This window comes from Acomys russatus, chromosome 13, assembly GCF_903995435.1.
Source record: "Acomys russatus chromosome 13, mAcoRus1.1, whole genome shotgun sequence".
Lineage (NCBI taxonomy): Eukaryota > Metazoa > Chordata > Mammalia > Rodentia > Muridae > Acomys > Acomys russatus.
In genome coordinates this window covers 53,698,906-53,718,952 of record NC_067149.1, presented here as the reverse complement: position 1 = coordinate 53,718,952, position 20,047 = coordinate 53,698,906, and the positions used below count along the sequence as shown (strand labels likewise).

At 48.1% G+C, this 20,047-nt stretch overlaps 1 protein-coding gene across 1 annotated transcript in view; it reads left to right on the top strand.

Annotated features, from left to right (window-relative positions):
* The window catches only part of Prmt8 (protein arginine methyltransferase 8), an 86,981-nt gene that overhangs the window by 13,383 nt on the left and 53,551 nt on the right, over nucleotides 1–20,047 (top strand). The window lies entirely within an intron of this gene.

Sequence of the window (20,047 nt, the reverse complement as noted above, 5' to 3'; positions counted from 1 at the left end):
CTATGATCCAGGTCTAGTGTGATAAGGAAAACTGTCAAGACAAAAGACTCTGCAAGAGCTAAGAGCCAGGGCTTTATCTGTGGTGACTGGGACTCCCTTGCCCTTTGGCCACAACATGAGACAGTAGAAAAAAAAAATTAGAGAGGCCATGGAAAAACCTGGCTGGCGGCAAGGGGCTGAGCGTTTGGATCCACCAGTATGTTTCCTCTGCTTGATGTACCATCCCTGGCTGTTCTGAGATTGGATGTCCTCAGTCAAGGGATCTGAGCTGGCCGGAGGCTCTGACTCCTAACTAAAGTCTTGCAGTGCCTCTGCACAGGAAAGAGGATGTGACACCCTACAATCAGTCACTTTCTTTGTCATTTTGATGTAGACAGCAGAGGGGAGAAAAAGCTCGTTTTGGCTCATAGCTTCAGAGGGTACTGTCCACACTGGTGAGAAAGTCATGGGGGGATAGTCTGTGCTTATGGGCCCCTGTGGGCAAGATATTCACATCATGGCTGTATTAGGGAGCAGAGGGTATTAACACATAAGTAAGAGTCAGATATAGCCTTCAGCCTTCAACCTCAAGAGTCAAATATGACCAGCAACTCATTTCTACCAAAGAGCACCTATACGCCCAAGGTTCCATGACCCCTCAAAACAGCATGACCACCTGGGGATCAAGTGTTCAAATGCATGAACCTGTAGGGAACATTTCATACAGAAGCCACCAGACTTCTGTTTCTACTTTGGTCCAGGCTCCTCTGATGCACACCTGCTCTTGGTTCAGCATTGCTTTCTCTTCTTTTATCTGCACAGTTAAAAATAGATACTCTCCAATGTAAAGAAACCCAAAGTGCGTGGGCAGCTGGCACTGCAGAGCACTGTGACTTTTGCCGCAGGCCACTCTGGTGGCTTGACTCGTAGGCTCTGTTGAGCCTGCACCCTGCCACAGTGTGGCACATGATCTGGTGAGGCCAGTGGGGACCTGTCCTGAGCCCCAAGGATGAACTGCCTCCACTTCCCTTGTTCATCCATTCCATTTTCTCAGGCCCCCATACGTACCACATGGATATTGTGGTGAAAGAAGAGAGTCAACTAAGCTGCAGAAGCTGTGGTCTGGTGAATTCTGTCTTTGGAGGTTAGTGGTCAGGGAGCGGGGTGGCTTCTCTGTAAAAAGCAGGCAAGGCGACTTCCATCAGTCCTGCTTTGCGGAGCCTCCTTTTGGTAATCAGGGACATGTCAGAATGTTTTGTGCCATGTCCTCTATCTCCTTTAGCCTTAGTGGGAATTAAATAATTTAAGGATGAGGTTCCTGGGATTCCAAAATTGGAGTTAGTGACTGCTTTACTGTCTGGCAGGCCTTTGCTGAGACTGTCTGTCCTCTGGAGTGATGTGAGCCAGGGGTCATGGCATCTGAGGGTTTCAGCTGTCCCACCACTAGAGTCATGATGCTGAGTGCCCAGTAAACTGTGTGTTGTCTGTAGTGGTCACGCCAGCTGATGTTCCCTTATGTTTTGGCGGGTAAAGAAATTTTGGAGTCTTTAGACCTGCTTAACATCTTAACCAAGAGCAAGGGACAGATCACATGGTTTTTGGAGGTGCTTTTTTAGAGCTCCCATTTATTAATCTGTTCTTCCAAGTACGGTTTTCAGTGACTCCAACTAAGCCCCAATAGAGCAGCTACCTCTTCATGGTGCAGTCTATTAGAATGCCTGTACTTCATTTTTTCCCAGACATCTTTGGAACTCTAGCTCTGGGATTCTTGCATGTCATATTCCCCACTACCAGTCCCTTTCAAACATTCTGACAAAGGGAGCCAGCATCTGAAGAAAGAGAACATCAAATGTCAGCAGCTTTGGGAATGTGTTTAATAATGGCGGTGAGTTTGGTCCCGTCTTCCTGGCTCAGGCAGACCCAGGTCCTATCATGCATCTTTCAAAAGGCTTTTATTCCATCCAGCTTCAGATACTGAATACTATATGGTAGCATATTGCTCTTGTGCTTTTCTCTAAGGAGTCTAAAGTGACTTAGTGGATCTCGGGATCTTTCTCCAGCCTCAGTCCAGAGGGACAAGGAGGATCTGTGCAGAGAAGGGGGCAGGGTAGATGTGACTGCCCCTTAGTGACAAATTGCCCTGTCTGAGTTGGGTAGTTCATCCTTTAGGCTCTCATGAACTCACCCTGCCTTACTGCTCCCTGAAAGGAGGTGGCTTGTCCCGTCCTGAAGATAAAAGAGGTTGGCAGTTGATTGGCTTAGTGTTGGAGTTTGCTGTGGTTCTGGGACCTTCTTGGCTCATCTTGCCAGTGGTGTCAGGAATGCCAGGGAACAGCCTGGTGCTGGCTGTTGCTGCTGCAGATTGGGGGCAGTTGCTGGTCCAGTCGGTGGAGACTTTCTGACTGCGTATTTTTCACTAAAGGAAATGAAGCCGGCTGGGAATCTTAAGTCTGCTCCTTCTGTTCATCATCCATCTGTTCCCGGGACATTTGTGAAATTTCCTGTGGAGATCTGGCCCCTGATTGCCTAGGTCTGGCCTGAGGTAGGGACAGCATCAGGGAAGGAAGAAAGTACAGTCAACCATGTGCCCATCTGTTCCTTTTCTGTGTGGTCCCCACTGACCAAGCCTCTTTTTATGAACTAAAGGTGTCACCCTGCTGTCTCCCCAAGGTACCCGGGCTCTGAGTTCCAGCAACTTCTCCCCCAAGATCTAAGGGCCATTATGGCCCTCCTCCAGTTGTGGCTTCCACTATGCCATGATTACAAACAGAACTGATGAGCCTCGTTCACTGAGCACACTCTGTGTTGGGATGCAGACACCTCTCAAACACCTGGTGAGGATTATGCAGGATAATTCTGAAATAATCCCATGGGTGGCTATGCATCCCAACCCCACTTCACAGATGAGGAGGAAGCTGTGACCCAGACAGGATCAGGCAGTTTCCCAAGATCTGGCAGTCACATGGCTGGTTTCAAGAGAACCAGTCACCCTCTACAACCTACATAACCCCCGGTTTCCCTGATATCCCCTGTTCAGTCACAGGAAGACTTTTGGAGCTTTTAGAATTGTAAGCATCCCCAGAGTAGACTTACTGGATTCGAAGAGCTGGGGTTAGCAATCTACTCTGAAAGCAGTTCTTTTTTTTTTTCAAAATAATTTTTTTTATTAATTTAATCTTGTTACATCTCAATGATTATCCCATCCTTGTATCCTCCCATTCTTCCCTCCCTCCCATTTTCCCCTTACTCCCCTCCCCTATGACTGTGCCTGATGGGGACTTCCTCCCCCTTTATATGCTCATAGGGTATCAAGTCTCTTCTTGGTAGCCTGCTATCCTTCTTCTGAGTGCCACCAGGTCTCCTCCTCCAGGGGACATGGTCAGGGTCAGGGTTAGGGTTAGGGTAACCCTAACCCTCAGTAGAAGAATGGATAAAGAAACTATGGTACATTTACACTATGGAATACTACTCAGCTATTAAAAACAAGGAATTCTTGAAATTTGTGGACAAATGGATTGAGCTAGAAATGATCATAATGAGTGAGTTAACCCAGAAGCAGAAAGACTCAAATGGTATATACTCACTTATATCTGCATACTAGCCCAAGGGGCATGTCCCATGAAAGTCTTCACTTACCAGGAAACTGGGATAGAGGGGAGGACATCCTATTGGGACTCTAGATGAGAGAAGCATGGGAGAATAGCAAAGTAGAAGGATCCAGAGGGTCCTAGAAACCTACAAGAAGAACATTATGATAGGCAGATTTGGGCCCAGGGGTCCCACTCAAACTATGGCACCAGCCAAGGACAATACAGGGCGTAAACTTCAAACCCTTACCCAGATCTAGCCAATGGACAGGACATTCTCCACAGTTGAGTGGAGAGTGGGGTATGACTTCCACACGTACTCTGAAAGCGGTTCTTATGGCCACTTGATGACCAGCCTATGGTACTCAACTACCACCTGTCAGCACCTAATCAATAGCCTTCACAGGAATCTGCTGGCTCCCATCCCACTGATCAGGGCCTATAGCATTCTGTAGCCTACTTAAGGGAACAGGCTGTCCTAAAGGTCCACTCATTGCTCTTGGCCTTAGCCGTTTGTTGAAGGTTTTGTTTAATTAGGAGCCTGGGCTGTTCCTGTGGTTGGCCTCTTAGAACCGTGTACACATTTCCCCTAGACGTGTCTTTCACTGGCTTTCTCCTTAATTATGAATGCAGTTGCATTAGCGAATGGGGAGGCATGGGCTGAGCCTGCCCACGCATGTTTCCTCTGGCCTCATGGAGGGTACCACTTAAAAAATCAACAGCTGTGTGATCAGAAGGCAAAAGCATGGGTCACTGCCCACCTCATAGAGGAAGGGCCCATCTTGCCAGTCACTCCGCTTGCCAAAGGTGGGTGGCATCACCTCTACCTCTCACCGCACTCATGTCACCCTAGGAAATGCATGCTCAGTCCTTAGGCTTAATAGTCGCTAAACCTATTCCCTCCCAGTTCAACAGACAGGAAGCCAAGCCCAGAGAGGAAGAAGGTAGATTCAAAGACACACATGGAGTCTAGGCAGAGGAGAGTGCAAAGGCCACAAGGCCTGTAAAGGTCCTAAAGGGATGTAGTGAAGGCCAGTAGGACTGGAGCAGCATTTGAAAAAGGAATAAGCCCAAGAAAGAATTTAAGGAGCAGGCAGGAGTCAGCTTAAGATTTTAGCCATTGAACGTAAACTTTGTCCCCGGGTTTCTTATGGCTCCAGACTCATCTCTGGCCTCATGGACCTGGCTCTGCTGGGGTGGGGATCAGTCTAGCTTGGGCATGGAAGAAGCTCCTTTGTCCAGATAGAGGCTGAGAATGAGTCTCTAGGATTTTCTTCCAGCTCCTCTCTGCACCACCCTCCCCCCCTTGGCAGTTGGTTACGGGATCCCTCATCCATCCATGCATCTAATGTGGATTTATCAAACACCCACTCAGTACAAGGCACAGCACTCAGCACCGGTGTGAAGGTGCAGGAGCCTGGTGCTGCCAGCACAGAACTTTCATTTTACGGGGGAGACCGACAACAAACAAGTGCACGAAATAGACTCAGGAACCAAAAGGAGCTTTGAGGAAAACAGCAGATTATGGGAACCGGGGGAGATGGAGGTGGCAGTGTTTGCAGACAGGGTGCTGTGGAGACAGTGCTTAGAGAGGTGACATCTGAACAGGCACCCAAGTAGGATGAACTGCAGGGTGTGAACAGTAGCTGGTGCTCAGCCCCCTGGGCAAGGAGGAGTCTGTAGTGTGTGAGGAGCAGCAGGCAGGGCAAAGTAACGAAGGCCTAACAGCCCCAGGGGCCTGCAGAGGATGCAGCAGCACCTAGGGTTTTGTAGGGAATGTAGGAGTTTGGATATGCACTCAGGGCTTTAGCACCCCAAGGCTTGGCTCAGGCTTCCGACCTTCCACGTCAGCACCGGCTTTGCTTCACTCCTGGCCCCGGTCTTCAGGATCTGAGCCTTTGGGAAAACAGTCTTTGAAACGGGCCCTTCTCCCTGCTCCTTTCAGAAAAGAGGCCTGATGAGTGAGTTCACACCAAGGTGTTTAAGTGGACACCTTAATTACGGAGTTTGGAAGTGATAGAAAGGGTAACACTGTCTCATAGCCTTAGTCCAAGGCTGATGTATTTGAGTGTCTTTAAGCCACCATAGTAATGGGATAGCTCCCCTTTTCCCTGCTATTCTATCAGCCTTTGTCTCTATAATTTTCTATTTTGGTGATGTTTGCGGAGCCACAACACTTAAAATCTTAACCACTTGTGGGGGCACTATAGCACCAAACTTACTCATTAAGCTCTGCAGTCATCACTGACGTCTTTCTCTAGAACCTTCTTCATCTTGCAAAACAGAAACATTTATACCCCACACCACACATCTCTCACTTCTGCCCAGCCTCTGGCAGCCACTGTCCTCTGGTCTGTCTTTACAATATCGATTGCTCCAGTTACTCAGGCTGGTGGACTGGTATAGTGTTTGCTGTCTGTGACCATCTTAGTTGTCAGACCACAATGTGCTCAGAAATCCCCTGTGTTGTGACATGCATTGAGGCTTCCTTTCTGATCTTCCTTTTAATGGTGCTGGAGATTGAACTCTGGGCATTCTCCACAACAGGTAAGCCCTCTGCTACTGAGTCGCACCCCTGGACAGGATTCCCTTCCTTCTAAAAGCTGAATAATATTCCATGGTACATGTGCATCAGCAGGCCCTTGGTCGGTTTTTATAGTTTAGCCATTGTGAATGGTGCTAAAATGAACATGGGTGCACAGATATCTCATTCAGAACCAGCTTTCAGTTATTTTGAGTGCACGCCTAGAAGTGAATCACTGCATTATACATACTTCTATTTTTGATCTTTTTGAGGACCCACTATACTGTTCTCCATGGTAGCAATGCCGTCTTCCTTCCTCACCAGCAGCACACAAGGTTTTCTTTCCAGGCTCGTTAGTGCCTGCTGTCTTCAGTAGGAGAAGGTAACTCAGGGCAGCTTATTTTGCTGGTGCTGGGGGTGAACTCCAGGACATTGCTCACACTGTTTGAGGTCTCGACCCCTGAGTTGCACTCCCAGCCCGTGCTGCATTCAGATTCATATTCACCTAAAAGATCATGTCAGGGTTTCATGATATCTTTTGCAAGATTTATCTTAGATAGATAAATGTATAGAATTGCTATGTCCTCTTGATAAAGTGGTCGTTATGAAAGGGTTTTATTTCCTCCTGATGTTGTTTGCTCTGAAGTAAATGTTGCTGCTAGCATGGCTGCTGAGCTTTCCTTTCATTGGCATCAGAATGACATAACTTCTTTGTCCCTTGACTATAAACCTACATTTACATTAAACTGTACCTCAAACAGAGAAGCATTTGGTTGTTTTTTTTTTTTTAATCCATTATGACAACCTCTGCTTTTAATAAAACTGTTTTCAGCCATTTATGTTTAGTGTAGTTGTTGATGCAATTATGTTTCAGTTATTACCTTGCTAGTTGTTTCTTTGTCACCCTAATTCTCCCTTTTCTGCCTATTGGGGAGTCTATTTATCTATCTATATAATCTATCTGCTTCCATAAAGTGGTCATTTAAGGGTTCACAGTTGGCTTGCCTACAGGCCGATTTTAGGAAGGCGTTTTCTTAATTGTGGCTCCTTCTTCTCAGGTCATCACCGCTGTGTCAAATTGACAAACAAACAAGCCAATCGAGGACAGTTGGCCCCTTGCCAACACACAAGCACATCACTACTCAGCTATGACCTTTCCTTTCTTGTTTGTTCCCAAGATCTCATATTAATACTACTCTCACAACATAAAATATTCTGACTTTTAAAGGTCCCAACATCTTTAAAATTGTCAACACTTAAAAGTCCTAAAAGTTTAAAATTGTTTTAAAAGTCCCTTTTAAAGTTCAAAGCCTCTCACAAAACCCAAAGTCTCTAAAATACCCAACATTTCTCCCAAACTCCAAAGACTCTTTAAAAATTCAAAGTCTCTCTAAAAATTTCAGGACTCCTGTAAAAAGCAAATAATTTAATACGTTCTTACTCCGAGAGGGAATAATCCGGCTACAGACACAATTAAATCAGAGCAAAACTAAAGTTTAACAGTGCAAAACTCAGTACCTAACTTCTGGGACCGACTCACAGTCCTTCAGGCTCCAAAAGATAAATACGGTCCCTCTTCTCCAGCTCTGCCATCCATAGCATGCCCAGTTCACCTTGCAGGCTCAGAACAGCTCCTCTTCACACCTGCTGCTGTCCCTGGTGCTCTCAGGGTGCTGACAGCTTCCAAATGCCAGGGTCTCCATTGCAACTGCGCTGCTCCTTGGGACTAGCTTCTACCAGGTTCTCTTCAGGGATTCCAATCTTGCTACAGTTTCTCTCCATGGCCCTTTCAATCTTGGGGGTCTTCAGTTGATTTTGAGGCTGCCTTTTCACCAAGGACGCCCCACAGTGCCAAGTCTCAACTGTTCTCCAAGACCCTTTCATGCCTTCAAAATCATTACTTCTTGAGAGACTTTTGCACATGACCAAGTTCAACTACCTCTATGAAGTGCAGCCTTGGTCTGCCCCGCCCCCTCCCATTCCAGGACATAACTTTCTGTGCGCTAAGCCTGAGGAAAGAATCCCAGATTTCACCTCAGTGCTGCTGGTCTCTTCTTAATCACTGTCAGCTTCTCAGCACAGGCTAACCAGCGCCAATTGTTTCCAGGAGAGCAAAAGCTTCAATTCACTGGTGCTGTTAATCACTGCTGATCCTCCAGACACAACGAACTGGAATTACAGATTCTTAATTTTTTAAAAAAAATCACATGAATGAGAACTGGAGAGTTGGCTTAGATGTTAAGAGCACTTGTTGCTCTTGGTGAGGACATGGATTCCATTCCTAACACCTGAATGGTAGCCTATGGGTCTCTGTAACATCAGTTACTGGGAATCAGACAGTGTAGTCTGACCACTAAGGGTACCAGGCATGCATGTGGCCCACAGACAAACATGCAGGCAATCACACAAACATAAAATGAGTAAGTCTAAAATATTAAAATAAAAAAAAATCGTGTTAACAGTCCCAGTAGAGTCTTTGAGGCTGCCTCTCTCAGTTGAAGAACTCTCAAACTTCTCTCTGAGACTCCGCAAGGTATGTCTGTATTGCCTTCATAGCTCTCAACTCTCTTTCCACCTCCTACAGAACAGTCTCATGAGCTCTGAGTACTCAATGGCTTTCAAAGCCCCAAAGTTCGATCTTTCCAAAGGTCAAGTCTGAAACGACCTGGTACCATTTTGTCTTAGTTATGTTTCTATTTCTATGATAAAACACTATGATGACTAAAGCCACTTGGAGAGGAAAGAACTTATTTCATCTTACACATTCATATCATAGTCATTAAAGGATGTAAAGGCAGGAATCCAAGGCAGGAACCTGAAGCGGGAGCCAAGAGGGCAGTGCTGCTTGCTCCTTATGACTTGCTCAGTCTGCTTCCTTATGCAACACAGGGATCCCAGAAGTGGCCTTGCCCACAATGGGCTGGAGCCTTTCACATCATCACTAATTTAGAAAATGTACCCTAGGCTTTCCTACAGCCAGATTTTATAGAGGAATTTTCTCAGGTGTGCTACCCTCTTCCCAGATGACTCTAGTTTCTTTCAACTTGATGGGAGAGAGAGAGAGAGAGAGAGAGAGACAGACAGAGAGAGAGAGAGAGAGAGAGGTGTATACCATAAACTTACTATAGTGTTCCTTCAGATAATATTGTAAGATGTGTGTGGCAGATTTTGCTCCTAACTATAGATGTTTTGTGTGGTTTTTTTTTTTTTTTTCTGCTTCTTTGAAAGTTTGATATTTTGGCTGGATGCTAAACACTATGGTTTTTTGTTGGTGTTGTTTTTGTTTTCGCTGTTGGGCACTGGATATTTTTAGGTATTTTGTATTGGGGGCTTAGCAATGACACATTCTATGTATTCATGAATTATGACCTTTCCATGTTGGTTTGGAGGGACAAGATGCTTACCAGACCCCGTGAACACTGCAGATCACTTGCCCTGTCCTTTCAAGGCTTTTCCCAGTTTTATGTGGTTTATTCACAGTGCTGACATGGTCAGCCTTGGCAGAAGACCTGGGATGCTCAGCAGATGTGCACATGATCCGAAGTGTGCCCTCCCCCAGGACTTGGCTCTGGGAACTCCTGCCCTGCTGGCATCAGGCCCTCACCTCCGTCACTCTCAGCAGCAGAGATCCACCAGCTCTGCCTGATGTGGACTCTCTCTGCTGTGCCTGGATACTTCCTCCAGGCCACACTGGGATAATCTATCTTGCAGTGTCACATTTTCTATTGCCTGGTGCTCAGTATCACGAGAACTGTTATTTCTCTTCTTTGAGACTGGGTCTCATTCTGTATCCCTGGCCAGCTTAGAACTTTATATAGATCAGACAGATTACCTCTGCCTCCTGAGTGCTGGGGTTAAAGGTACGCACCTCCACACTCAGCCTAAACCTTTTGTTTCTTATGTTTCATTTGCCTAATAAGACAGTTGTTGGGCTTGCCTGGGAATGTTTTTTTAAAAATCTAAAGTTTGTGTTACCCTATATGCCAGTATAAAAAATATTCATATCAGATTCTTTGATGAACAAAGTCAATCACTTCTGCAAAGATTCCAGGTGGAAATATATTGATCTGGAGAAAATAGGCTTGTTAAGATGAGGTGGAAAATGTCTGAAGAAATCCATGAAAACCAGCAACCGTCTAAGCTTGTATGGCTGTGCCCTGGGCCAGCCACTTGAGATGTCTTTTTATATCATCACATGACCTGTAGTTCTTTTTTAAAAAAAAATCACTGAGGGCCAGCAAGGTGATTCTGCAATTGCTGCCAACTGTTATGACCTGAGCTTGGTCCCCAAGACCCACATAGTGGAGGGAGAAAGCCAGTTTCCACAAGTTGTCTCTGCAGGGGTCCCATGGCAAGCAAGCACCACTCCCCCCACCCCAGAGAGAGAAAGAGAGAGAGAGAGAGAGAGAGAGAGAGAGAGAGAGAGAGAGAGAGAGAGAGGAGAGAGAGAGAGACTTAGCCATACACACAGAGAAACACACACACACGCAGAAGCTCACATACTAAAATGTGGTGAAAAAAATAATTGGCCAGGTGCCATGGCATACCTTTAATCCCAGCACTCAGGAGGCAGACCTCTGTGAGCTTAAGGGCAGCTTGATCTACATAAGGAGTTCCAGGCCAGCCAGGGATGCATAGTCAGATCTTGTCTTAAAATATAAACCAAAAATCAAAGCAAAAGCCCAAAGAAAAGGGAATCCAAGCTACCAGTGAAATATCCAATGATAGGACCCGAGAGAGGGGTGTGAGGAGCTGGTTCCTGGGCTGAACCAGCAGTGAGTATCTGCCTGAGCTCCTGGAGTGTGAAATGATGACTGGGGAAATCCTAACAGATGCACTTGAGTCTGTACTTGAAGCCACTTGTAGTCTACACGAATGGAGCTAGGAGCCTTTGTCAAAGTGAGCTGTGTTTTTGAGATATTCTTTTCCTCTAGACACTTCTGGTAAGAACACCCGAGTGCTGTGGACTCGCCCAAGGGATCTGAGTGCATCACTGGCTTACTTCTCCTGATGTTCAATTTTGTCTTTCCTCCAGGCACCTTGCTACCTTCCCAAGGAGTGTTTGTTGTCTGGTTAGAGGAGGGAGGGGAGCCTCCTCCACTCTCCTTGGACCAGGCAGAGCTCATGGATCTCAGTTAGCAGAAGTTATGGGGGTGGAGGTCTCAAAGATGGATGACCATGCTGATTGACTAGTGTAAGGGCAGTGCCATCAACACATCATTGTGTCCAGTGTTGGCCTGGGAACCAGAGACGTAGGAAATCTGTCTGAAAGTCTGAATGGATCCCTTGGAGAAGTGACAGCTACAGTCGTGGCACAATTGTAACCACTGGCTTTAGGCCAGTAGGTGCTGCAGGGTTTCAGAATGGGAGCAGGTGAGATTCAGGTGCCCCAGGGCTGAGAGAGAGAAAGATCTGATTTCCTCTGGTGACCCTGTCCTGAAGAGATCAGTCCCACAGAACTTAGGAAGTTCAGAGAGTGGTGGGAAGTGGGATGGGGAGTGGAATGAATGCCTGGAGAGCCGAGTGTGTGTGTGTGTGTGTGTGTGTGTGTGTGTGTGTGTGTGTGTAATAGTGGTCACAACAGCACACAAAGAACATCCAGGGGTCTTGTGCCCAGTGCCTCTAAGGGGCCCAGGGAATATCCAAAAATAATATCATGACATGGAATCAGGAGACCAGTATTGGCTACCTCATGTTCCCATGTTACACTCTAACTGTTGGCACATCTGGAGTCTGTTAGTCACCCTGGTGGCCCCAGGGAAGAGGCAGAATGCATTATTATTACAAAGAAGGGGAAGGCAAGAGTAGGAGTAGAGAACAGCTTTGGCATGGTGACATGAAAGAATCCACAGGTGTCATGTCTGTGTAAATAAAAAGCAGACACGGGACAGACCCCTTTGCTGACACCCCAGCTTGGAAGAACTGGAGCCCAGTAGAGACCCCACAGAAATTATGTGATTGAAGTCTAGAGGTGAATGGCCCCCTAACTCTGTGGGGAGAAGGGTGAGAAGATATCATCCTTGTAAGTGTGCATCTGCCCATAGTGGCAGAGGAAAAGCCACCTGAGCAGCAGGCTCCTTCCAGCCACAGCACAGAGAGAGGATGCTGTCGCCTTAGGGACGGGAGAGGGGAGAGGAGGGGATGCTAGCCTGGGAAATCTGCTTCACAAGCCCATTGAAGAGGAAAAGCCAGGAGCCAAGCATCCAATTAACCTGACATCGTGTGCAGCCCAAATATCTGAGGATATAAGAAGAGAATTTAATATGTGGAGGCTTGGGAGAAAAGTGACTAAGAATGGAAAACAGCCCCGGTTTATTTAAAAAATAGGTCAGGCTCAACAAAATCTAGGCGATGCTTTCCTGGTGGTTACTGATCCAGGAGACAGAGGGAGTGCTGTGTGGGAGCAGTGTGGTTTTGATTTGAGGCAGGCATTGCTGTTGTACCACAAAGAGACAGCCAGAGGCTGACAGGCAGCACTGGGACACCACAGTGCGCGCAGCACCACTACTGCCTTCAGTTGCACTGGAAGGGGTTCTAATAGCAATTGTGAGTCATCAGGGGATCAATCCAGGCCACGGGGCCCTAATGTGATGGAACCCTCCCAACCTCCCATCACCTGCTGCAGAGCTAATGCGCTTTCTAGAACCTTCAGCTGTGTCTCTCCCAGGGGTCTATGGCCTGCTCTGGCCTTGTGTCAATTTCAGTAGCACCCTGTAGTGCTCAGCTTCCATGCTGAGGGCCATGTAGGATCTCAGGGGCTCAGAGAGGCCCTGGAAGGCAGGTAGCTATACTCCACATGGTCAGCACCCGCATATATGAGCATCACCACCTGGGAGCTTGATGTGCTTAAAGATTGTGAGGCTCACCCCAGGAATTGTGTTTCCATGCATGGGGGCCCCAGACCTGCCTTTGAGGGTCCACAGGGCTGGTATCTAGAAACTAAGCTTAACCACAGCCAGGTTCGCTCCCTCAGAACCATGCTGCCTCACCTCTTGGGAAAAGAGCATTCCCAGCTGGGAATTTGGTGCTGATGGACAATCCTACCCGCTTTCTCAGGCATTGAAAGTTCATTTTAGTGAATTAAAGGTTTAGAAACATCAGAAAGAACTCTTCTCAGCTCATCTGTTATGGTTGACTATGGATTTCTTTCTTTTCTTTTCTTTTCTTTTTTTTTTTTTTCTGAGACTCACTGTTCCATAACATGCTGGCTTGTAGGGACCAGCAGTTCTCAAAACAGATAGTACATCCGAATTCCCTGGGAGCTTTCTGATCACAGACTGTGGGGTTCCACTGTAGATTCTGAGGCAGTGGTATCTTGTGTTGCCTAAGAGTTTATACTTCCTATGGGTCCCCAGTGGAGGCTGATACTGGAGGTAGGGGACCCATACTCTGAGGACCACTGCCCCTTGCTTGGGTGTCCCCTAACACTGCTTTGTTTAGTGCAATGAACAAAGAATGGTGAGTGGTTGTGACAATTTTCAGAGAAGTGGCTTCTAGGAAGGCAGCTTGGAAGAGTGCTTGACTACATAGCCACAAAACAGCACATGAAGAGTGGTGACAGGCAGTAGGGGAGGACTGTGTTCCTACCTCCAGGCCTGGGGAGAACATCTTCCTGTGGCTGTGCCAAGGCGGCCCATTTAGTGGGATCACGAAGAAGGCTGCAGGTGAGTGATCCTGAGCAAGTCAGGGATCTAGTGACCGAGTGTGAGGAGGGGACAGCAACATTCAGGGCTTGTAGTGTCCGAACATCTCCACCCCAGCCACTGCCCCTGACTCTAAGGATGCTGGCAGTGAGTGAAACCAACCTACTGAATTGCTGCTTCCCTCCAGGCTCACAGACCACAAGGTTTCTCTGCCAGAATCCAGGCACCCACCCTGTAGCCCAGCTGTCAAGAGACATGGGTGCAGGATAGGACATGGTGGGTGCACTCTGGCCACCTGCAGTCTTGAAAGCTCCCTATTTCTGGTAATTTAGGAAGCAAGAATGATCCAAAAGCCCACCATGAGAATGCTCTCTCTCTCTCTGTGGAACTCTGGTATCCCTATGATGATGACAGATGGGGCTAACATGGCTAACTGTTGATGCCATTATCAACAAATCAGCCACGGCTTAGACCCCAGGCTTAGAAGTGTGTATGGAATGACAGAAGGGTACAGAGGCATCTGGGGTGATTCTGGCGGCAGGGCCAGGTAAGAGGATGGGCAAGGAGACTAAAGCAAAGACAACTGAGAGAAGACTGGATGAGGCCAGGCTACCGCACTCACCTGTAGGGTCTTGTCTTCCACAGTCTACCTCTCTCCTTTGGTGGCAACCACACGCTATGTAGGCTGTTTGGAATGTGATGCTAGAAGCTCTCTTGGCATTTGGACAATAGAGCAGGCGCCGGCTCCTGGAGAAGGCCTCTGTTTTCAGGGACTGTTTGAAAGCTTGGGCTAGTGCCAGGAGGAATCATTTATAGCCCAAAGGGCTCAGGTCGCCTTTGACTGCCGGATGCAGAAGAGACGAGCCGTCCTCGGTCCTGCAGCGACCTTCCTCTTCCTGTATTTTCCCTTGTCCTCTCTCCATGCCTTTCAGGCTTCTCACAGCTTCAGTTTCAGGTCACCCTAGACAGATTTCTATCCTTATAGGGGCCTTAGTTTCTCCATCTGTAACATAAAACCTGCCGTGGGTTCTCTTTAAACCCAGAAATCTTGGAGAAGTGTCTCCCTGGCTTCTCTGAAGCATGTTCCTGCAGCTGGCCACTGCCTTTGACTCTGTTTCTATGCTGAGTGCTGGGCCTCCTTCCTGGGCTAACCTGCCTTGGCTTAGGCAGCAGCTGGCTCAGGCATGGCTGAACCAAGCTTACTGTGACATAGGCTGACAGCATGGACGCTGGCGTTGTTGCCGACACTCGTTTACTGCCTGGCTCCGTGGCTTGCTAACTCTGGACTTCCACCAATAACTCTAGAACTTGAAAGATTTAAGTGGTCCCCCCCCCCCCGGTCTGTGTATTTCAGTACCATGTGGAGTTGTTACATCATCACCGAGCAATGTCTGCAAAGCTCTTAGCAGAATGGGCCCTCAATCAGAACTAACCATCATCCCCACATCGCCTGCCACCTTCCTCCCTTTCTAGGTGGAGATAGGGTTACGTTGAATGCTCCCATCCCACCCGACCTAGCAAAGACCTACCGTCTCTTGAAGAACCAGTTTAAAACCTCTTCTCCAAGAGCCATCTTCTTCTTGGCCTTGACAGACGGTGGGTGTGGTTTCCAGCACATTGGGAACATAAGCTGTGTGGAGAGACTCTCAGGAAACGGTGGCACTCTGAGCATCTCAGAAGAGGCTGAGATGTACATGCCCTGGGGCTCCAGCCGTTGGCAGGACCAGATGAGGGTCACTGTGCAGACGTATAGTCCCTGAGCAGGACAGCCATTCCAAGCAGGCAGGGACTGGAGGGTAGATTGGGTTCCATCCTGTAAGAGTACTGTATGGAGAAGGGACTTGGGCAGGGGGTATGCTGGAGCTTACTGGCCATAGCTATGGGAGAAAAGGGTACTGAAGCTGGGGGTTAGATGGGCTTCACATCCCAATGTACCCCCAAACCCTCCTCCTGACTTCTCAGTCATGCATTCTGGGAATTCTCCAGAGCCTCCTTGAGCCTCCTTCCTAGGGTGGAGTGAGGACTTCTGGTCCCACAGAAGTGTCTACTAGGACATAGTCCCCCATGTTTCTAGAGCCACGTGAGCCAGCAGCTGAGCCTGCTCCCTGACCAAGTTCCCAGAGCGAACCTTCATCTGTAGCTGAACCATCTTTCTAGACTGGGTGTCTGCATTCCTCCGTGGACCCCCCCTCAGTCTCACATTTCTTTCCAAGCACAGGCACAGTGCCCTGAAGCTCAGCAGGCAACTGTAGAAAATAAAGCAACACCTCCTATTGCCCACTTGCCCTCAGCCTCCTTGGAGAGCACATACCTCTTGACCCACAGGGAGGATGCAGGTCTCCTTGGCCAGAGGCTGGCGATCTTCAGAATGAGGGCTCACCTGTCATCACTGTCTCTTTGTCTCTCTGACTCACCAATTCCCTTGTCTCATGAGTGCACTGGTGGCACATGACAGATACTTGGCTGTTGTGGGAAACTATTCAAGGAGCCTCATAAGACCGAGAACCTTGACTAGGTGCAATGCTCCGACAAGATAGTCTCTCTTTCAGTTGTTTTCAAATATGGTTGATATTGGGTCCAGCTGGACGGGCAGGGGCCCATTGCCTATCCCCAGAACAAGGGCAGTCTGAAGACAGGTCTTCTCTCTCCACTTTCTCCCTGTCACCATGCCTATGCCCTGGGTCCCCTGAGCCCTCTCAGAAGCCTCAAAGGGTGGCGACTGTGGCTTTTATCCTAGGCGTATCCCCCCATCCTTTCCCTGGGGTCTTTCTCATGCAAGCTTTTACTTCACCCTGCCCTTCTGACGGCTCCCAAGACAGAGTCCCAGCCTCAGTTTCCCTCCATGGGTCTGGGATTGCTCTTCATATTCATTTGTAACATTAGCTTTTGCTGTTTGCAAAAGCGGCGCCAGAAAGAATTAATTATTCATGACCCAATACCCAGTGACAATCGCTGCCAATTCTGGTGCCTTCCCCAAGTGTCCTCTCTTAATGCACCAGCAGGCACAGGTTTTAATTAAGACACAACCACACAGCCCATTCTCCTGTGTCCCCTCCTCAACCAACAGTTTATTGTGCTCACATGGTTGTGGTCTTAAACACGTTTCCTACATTTTTTTAAGGGCTACAGAGCATTCTATGGCAAGATGCTCACCGCAGATTGTAATTAGTTTTACTTTGTGAAGCATCTATTGACTCTAGTTTTGGTCATCATGAAATTCAGAGAGTTACCTGCTTAGGATGATACATGGCTCCCTCCTGATGTTAAGTCTAAGGAAAGCAATCGTGGGTTAAAGGATTTGTGCTTTTTAATGCGCTTAATGATTTTTTTTTAACCAAAAGTCTTGGACTTAATTACATTTCCACAAGATGTGTACACAAGTGCCTTCTCTCCTCCCCCTAGTCCCTTCCCATGTCCCTTTGAAGGATAAGATAAGGTTTTATTCTATTTTAAGTTTATCTGATCACTAGTGGGGCCCAACATTTATGCTGTGTGTTAATTTGCCATTGGTCTTTATTTGAGTATGAGCAGATGAGAAGCTGCTTCACTCCCCATTAAGTTGGGGTGTTCATCTCTTTCTTACTGGCTTGCCAGGGCGCTCTCCATAAGCACACGTTACCCTTCCCTCGCCACATATGTTAGGGCGTGCCTTTCAGTCCTGTAGAAGGTGTTTATTGACTGGAACTGCCTTCATATCCGCTTGCTTGACATCTTTTCTTACGTGGCTCGATGGCATTTCAAACTCCACGTATCCAAATTGAGACTCATTATTTCCCCCACCCCAGCCTGCTCTTCCTGCTGACTTGCTTATTTCTGTTAATGTCACCACTATTTTCCTACTCATCCAGGCTTGAAATGTGGACGGCATCTCAGTTTCCAGGGCTGTCTCTTCCCCCGTGTTCCCGCCAGTTGCCAACCCATATAGGTTCTATTTCTGTGCCGCGCTGGCAGGCAGCCCCTCCAACACCACAGTGGCTCAGATGCTCATTATGTCCTGACTGGACTTTGAAAATAGCCTCCGAAATTCCTCCGTAGACACCATTTTCTTCCTTGTCCACTCCTGCACTCTACGCTCATATTCCATTTCCAAAAGCAGTGTGCACACATGGGGTCCTGCACACAGGCGGCACAGCTCTCTACTGTCTGCTGTGTTTGATTCCACCCTCTTAGCCTGACCATGACCTTTTCTCAAAGGACCCTTCTGCTCTCTCAGCATGTACTCCCCCATCAAGTTTGCCACCTGCCCACCCCCTACCCTTTCTGCTCAAACCACTCCTTCCTCTTAGAATTCGCTCCTGTCACTTGTACCTTTCAAAACCCCATTGACAAAGCACCATGCTTCTGGCATAGCCAACTCGGCTAGGATTTCTTGACTCCCAGTTGAAGGGAATTCACCTCTTTTGTGTTGGAGCCGCCTTTGTGGAGTGTGCTTTAGTGAAGCCTCCGCTGAGGTTGCTAAAGGTCTCAGAGTCGTCTAGAAAGTAGAATCTCTGGGGCACTCCTCCCTCCAGGACTGTTCTACACAGTCCCTCACAGCTGCAGGCGTTCAGTAGTTGGCCCTAGAATTCAAAGCGACTCTCGCGCAGCCTAATGCTTGTGAACTCAAGGCCACCGTGAGAAGGGCATACATGTCAGTCCCGGGGTAGAATACAAGTCTACTTTGTAGAAGACTGAGCTGGGCTGATGAGCGCCCTTTGGGACAAATCACCAGCCACGATCACCCCCTTTGTCCTCATGACTTGCAGCTATTTAAAGCGACACCTTTCCCTTGTCCTTGGCCAGCTCATTCATCCCATTGCTTCATGCAATGTGTGGCATGTGGAAGACACCTCACAAGTTGACTGTTGAGGATAGGAAGCCGGGGAGTTCCAAGGAAAGCAAGTCCTTGCACTCAGAGTTGAGTGGCACTGAGAGCCCCATGACCTTGACACACAAGTGCCTGGACCAGCTAAGAGTTTTTCTCTCCTTAATGTATTGAAATGGAGTCAATACTGGGGGTCAACTGTGTGCACAGCCGTCTTTAGCTCCGGAGGTGACTGCAGCCTGCACGGGAGTGTGCAATTGACACAATCTATTTTTAGCCGCCCGGAGCCCGTGACCAGCATCCCAAGCAGAGGGGTGGGCACACCTGCCGCATTTTGATGAGGCAGGCCCACTTGCCAGCCAGTCTGGCCTCTCCTTGACCCAAAGGCCTGTGCTGTTAACCGGGGAAGTCTGCTGTTTCCTAGAGGTGGCAGCCGGGATGCATCATGGGAAGGGGACATCACTCCTTTCCCCAGGCTGCTCATCCCTGTCTAGTCTCAGGCACAGGGCAGTCCTGAGGCTATGCCTGACACAGGAGGGAGGGATGGTGTGCTCTGCTCCAGGGGCTAGACTTTTCCCTTGACTGTTAGTCTAACCTGATCCAGCTTATGGAGGGGCAAATTAACATAGGACAAGGACATATATTCTCTGTGATCTAGATGGCAGTAATGACACTAGCAGTAATGAGATCCTTAGATCCTTGTTGTATATATACCATGCTGACATGTGATTTGGTACCTTGTTACTGGGTGCTGGGGTTTATCCATTAGGCTACACTGTCTGGCCAGTGAGCCCAGGCATTCCCCTGTCTCCACCTCCCCAGTGCTAGGAGTATGCCTGAATTTTTACATTCATAAAATGTAATGCAAAGTGGGAGCTCAGCTCAGGCTTGCCCTGAAAGCCCTTTATGTGCCGAGCTATCTCGCCAGCTCCTTGGAGTGTTTCATTAGGTTCTGTGTTTATTGAGAAGGGAACAGAGATGTAATGGTCATATACGACTTACCAAGGGTCACACAGCTAGGGACTCAGGACTGAAGCCTGGACCCCTGATCCCTAGATGAGGAAAACCAGCCTTTGCAGAAACCCACTTGGCTGTTTGTCTCGGTACCTTTTAACATGTGTCTTGCTTTGAGGCCTTTTCTGTGCCCAGCACCTAGGTGAACATATTCTAAAAACAGGCAGCCCTCTGGCATTACTACGCTTCATTTGGGTGACCTCTGACCTCCACCACCACCCTTAGCTTGAGGGATGAGGGCCAAGTAGCAGGCCTGGGGGCATGCAGACTCAGAGAGGCAGTTGTTGCCAGTGCTCAGGCAGGAGGTAAGCCAGTGTGGGAACTCACTCAAGGTAAAATCAGAATCAGAATCCAGGGGCTGAGAGAACAGCCCTGGGATAGTAGAGCACAGGAGGCCCACATTTGAGGGTGGCAAGTCTGATTGTAACTTGGTGTGAGGTTGTGGGGTCAGAGAAGCTCAGGGGCTTCCTTTCCTATGCTCATTCCTGATTCCATG